The sequence below is a fragment of the Durio zibethinus genome, unplaced genomic scaffold, assembly GCF_047325235.1.
Source record: "Durio zibethinus cultivar Kanyao isolate XHJ-2024 unplaced genomic scaffold, ASM4732523v1 HiC_scaffold_165, whole genome shotgun sequence".
In the NCBI taxonomy this organism is placed as follows: domain Eukaryota; kingdom Viridiplantae; phylum Streptophyta; class Magnoliopsida; order Malvales; family Malvaceae; genus Durio; species Durio zibethinus.
In genome coordinates this window covers 7,501-12,500 of record NW_028322788.1, presented here as the reverse complement: position 1 = coordinate 12,500, position 5,000 = coordinate 7,501, and positions in this window count along the sequence as shown.

Sequence of the window (5,000 nt, the reverse complement as noted above, 5' to 3'; positions counted from 1 at the left end):
GGTTGCCTCGAGCACCATCGGCACACGCTGGGCCCTGGTGCACCATCGGCACACGCTGGGCCCTGGTGCGGGCGCTTGCCTCGACCACCATCGGCACACGCTGGGCCCTGGTGCGGGCGCTTGCCTCGACCACCATCGGCACACGCTGGGCCCTGGTGCGGCAGGTTGCCTCGAGCACCATCGGCACACGCTGGGCCCTGGTGCGGTCGGTTGCCTCGAGCACCATCGGCACACGCTGGGCCCTGGTGCGGGCGCTTGCCTCGACCACCATCGGCACACGCTGGGCCCTGGTGCGGCAGGTTCCCTCGACGACCATCGGCACACGCTGGGCCCTGGTGCGGCAGGTTGCCTCGAGCACCATCGGCACACGCTGGGCCCTGGTGCGGTCGGTTGCCTCGATCACCATCGGCACACGCTGGGCCCTGGTGCGGGCGGTTGCCTCGACCACCATCGGCACACGCTGGGCCCTGGTGCGGCAGCTTGCCTCGAGCACCATCGGCACACGCTCGGCCCTGGTGCGGTCGGTTGCCTCGAGCACCATCGGCACACGCTGGGCCCTGGTGCGGCACGTTGCCTCGACCACCATCGGCAGCCTCGACCACCATCGGCACACGCTCCGCCCTGGTGCGGCAGGTTGCCTCGACCACCATCGGCACACGCTGGGCCCTGGTGCGGGCGCTTGCCTCGACCACCATCGGCACACGCTCCGCCCTGGTGCGGCAGGTTGCCTCGACCACCATCGGCACACGCTGGGCCCTGGTGCGGGCGGTTGCCTCGACCACCATCGGCACACGCTGGGCCCTGGTGCGGGCGCTTGCCTCGACCACCATCGGCACACGCTGGGCCCTGGTGCGGCAGGTTGCCTCGAGCACCATCGGCACACGCTGGGCCCTGGTGCGGCAGGTTGCCTCGAGCACCATCGGCACACGCTGGGCCCTGGTGCGGGCGCTTGCCTCGAGCACCATCGGCACACGCTCGGCCCTGGTGCGGTCGGTTGCCTCGAGCACCATCGGCACACGCTGGGCCCTGGTGCGGCAGGTTGCCTCGACCACCATCGGCACACGCTGGGCCCTGGTGCGGGCGCTTGCCTCGACCACCATCGGCACACGCTCGGCCCTGGTGCGGTCGGTTGCCTCGAGCACCATCGGCACACGCTGGGCCCTGGTGCGGCAGGTTGCCTCGAGCACCATCGGCACACGCTGGGCCCTGGTGCGGGCGCTTGCCTCGACCACCATCGGCACACGCTGGGCCCTGGTGCGGGCGCTTGCCTCGAGCACCATCGGCAGACGCTGGGCCCTGGTGCGGCAGGTTGCCTCGAGCACCATCGGCAGACGCTGGGCCCTGGTGCGGCAGGTTGCCTCGAGCACCATCGGCACACGCTGGGCCCTGGTGCGGTCGGTTGCCTCGAGCACCATCGGCACACGCTGGGCGCTGGTGCGGGAACTTGCCTCGACCACCATCGGCACACGCTGGGCCCTGGTGCGGCAGGTTACCTCGATCACCATCGGCACACGCTGGGCCCTGGTGCGACAGGTTGCCTCGAGCACCATCGGCACACTATCGGCCCTGGTGCGGGCGGTTGCCTCGACCACCATCGGCACACGCTGGGCCCTGGTGCGGGCGGTTGCCTCGAGCACCATCGGCACACGCTGGGCCCTGGTGGGTTTAGGCACATCTTCAAATTTCTGCCGTGCCAATGCCATTTTTATGGCTTGTAAATTCATACAATGGTCCCCTAAGCCTTCACGTGAAGTTTCGTTGGAAGATGACTCGTTTTCTATTTTTCACGATTTTCGAAACTTTTTGCGGTTCGGGAATTTTTAAAATTTTTTTATAAGGATTTTTGGCCCCAAATTTTGTAGGCATGATCCTTCTATTTTTGTTGGCATGCACAAAAAAATTCAGCTAAAAACTCGAAGTAGAGAAGATTTTGTGACCGTTTGAAAAAAGTGTCCCCATTTCAGACACTTTAACGGCTACTGGTAGCAAACCTGTAAAATCTCAAATGCTCTTTAAGGGGGTGTGAATTCTCAGAGGTTTGATGAGGGATAGGGGGCCAACACAAGGCCAAGTACCAGCACCCATCGCACATCATGTGCGCACACCCCCCCGGCCCCCCTCCCAATCGCCGGAACCCCAATGCCGCCGGTCAGGTTCTCCGGCGGTACTCCGGCGATGCTCCGGCGATGCTCCGGCGATGCTGTCCCGAGTGAAAAAAATGCGGCACCAGCACATGCTGGAGCCAAGCATGGGCACCGTGGCTCAAAATCGAACTTCGGCCAAGGCCTCGACCATCAATGGCACATGATGACGCATGGTGATGGCACATGCATCGACCATCATCGGCATAGGCTGCCCTTCGGTACGGGCACTTGCCTCGACCGCCATCGGCACAAGCTGGGCCCTGGTGTGGGTTGTTGCCTCGATCACAATCGGCACATGCTGAGCCTTGGTGCGGGCGGTTGCCTCGAGCACCATCGGGAGACCCTGGGCCCTGGTGCGGCCGGTTGCCCCGATAACCATCGGCACACGCTGGGCCCTGGGGCGGGCGCTTGCCCCCAGCACCATCGGCACACGCTGGGCCCTGGTACGGGCGGTTGCCCCGAACACCATCGACACAAGCCGGCCCTTGGTGCGGGCTCCTGGCTCGACCACCATCGGCACACGCTGGGCCCTGGTGCGGGCGCTTGCCTCGACCACCATCGGCACACGCTGGGCCCTGGTGCGGGCGCTTGCCTCGACCACCATCGGCACACGCTGGGCCCTGGTGCGGCAGGTTGCCTCGAGCACCATCGGCACACGCTGGGCCCTGGTGCGGCAGGTTGCCTCGAGCACCATCGGCACACGCTGGGCCCTGGTGCGGGCGCTTGCCTCGAGCACCATCGGCACACGCTCGGCCCTGGTGCGGTCGGTTGCCTCGAGCACCATCGGCACACGCTGGGCCCTGGTGCGGCAGGTTGCCTCGACCACCATCGGCACACGCTGGGCCCTGGTGCGGGCGCTTGCCTCGACCACCATCGGCACACGCTCGGCCCTGGTGCGGTCGGTTGCCTCGAGCACCATCGGCACACGCTGGGCCCTGGTGCGGCAGGTTGCCTCGAGCACCATCGGCACACGCTGGGCCCTGGTGCGGGCGCTTGCCTCGACCACCATCGGCACACGCTGGGCCCTGGTGCGGGCGCTTGCCTCGAGCACCATCGGCAGACGCTGGGCCCTGGTGCGGCAGGTTGCCTCGAGCACCATCGGCAGACGCTGGGCCCTGGTGCGGCAGGTTGCCTCGAGCACCATCGGCACACGCTGGGCCCTGGTGCGGTCGGTTGCCTCGAGCACCATCGGCACACGCTGGGCGCTGGTGCGGGAACTTGCCTCGACCACCATCGGCACACGCTGGGCCCTGGTGCGGCAGGTTACCTCGATCACCATCGGCACACGCTGGGCCCTGGTGCGACAGGTTGCCTCGAGCACCATCGGCACACTATCGGCCCTGGTGCGGGCGGTTGCCTCGACCACCATCGGCACACGCTGGGCCTTGGTGCGGGCGGTTGCCTCGAGCACCATCGGCACACGCTGGGCCCTGGTGGGTTTAGGCACATCTTCAAATTTCTGCCGTGCCAATGCCATTTTTATGGCTTGTAAATTCATACAATGGTCCCCTAAGCCTTCACGTGAAGTTTCGTTGGAAGATGACTCGTTTTCTATTTTTCACGATTTTCGAAACTTTTTGCGGTTCGGGAATTTTTAAAATTTTTTTATAAGGATTTTTGGCCCCAAATTTTGTAGGCATGATCCTTCTATTTTTGTTGGCATGCACAAAAAAATTCAGCTAAAAACTCGAAGTAGAGAAGATTTTGTGACCGTTTGAAAAAAGTGTCCCCATTTCAGACACTTTAACGGCTACTGGTAGCAAACCTGTAAAATCTCAAATGCTCTTTAAGGGGGTGTGAATTCTCAGAGGTTTGATGAGGGATAGGGGGCCAACACAAGGCCAAGTACCAGCACCCATCGCACATCATGTGCGCACACCCCCCCGGCCCCCCTCCCAATCGCCGGAACCCCAATGCCGCCGGTCAGGTTCTCCGGCGGTACTCCGGCGATGCTCCGGCGATGCTCCGGCGATGCTGTCCCGAGTGAAAAAAATGCGGCACCAGCACATGCTGGAGCCAAGCATGGGCACCGTGGCTCAAAATCGAACTTCGGCCAAGGCCTCGACCATCAATGGCACATGATGACGCATGGTGATGGCACATGCATCGACCATCATCGGCATAGGCTGCCCTTCGGTACGGGCACTTGCCTCGACCGCCATCGGCACAAGCTGGGCCCTGGTGTGGGTTGTTGCCTCGATCACAATCGGCACATGCTGAGCCTTGGTGCGGGCGGTTGCCTCGAGCACCATCGGGAGACCCTGGGCCCTGGTGCGGCCGGTTGCCCCGATAACCATCGGCACACGCTGGGCCCTGGGGCGGGCGCTTGCCCCCAGCACCATCGGCACACGCTGGGCCCTGGTACGGGCGGTTGCCCCGAACACCATCGACACAAGCCGGCCCTTGGTGCGGGCTCCTGGCTCGACCACCATCGGCACACGCTGGGCCCTGGTGCGGGCGGTTGCCTCGAACACCATCGGCACACGCCGGCCCTTGGTGCGGCCGGTTGCCTCGACCACCATCGGCACACGCTCGGCCTTGGTGAGGGCGCTTGCCTCGACCACCATCGGCACACGCTGCGCCCTGGTGCGGGCGCTTGCCTCGACCACCATCGGCACACGCTCGGCCTTGGTGCGGGCGCTTGCCTCGACCACCATCGGCACACGCTGGGCCCTGGTGAGGGCGCTTGCCTCGACCACCATCGGCACACGCTGGGCCCTGGTGCGGGCGGTTGCCTCGACCACCATCGGCACACGCTGGGCCCTGGTGCGGGCGGTTGCCTCGACCACCATCGGCACACGCTGGGCCCTGGTGCTGGCGGTTGCCTCGACCACCATCGGCACACGCTGGGCCCTG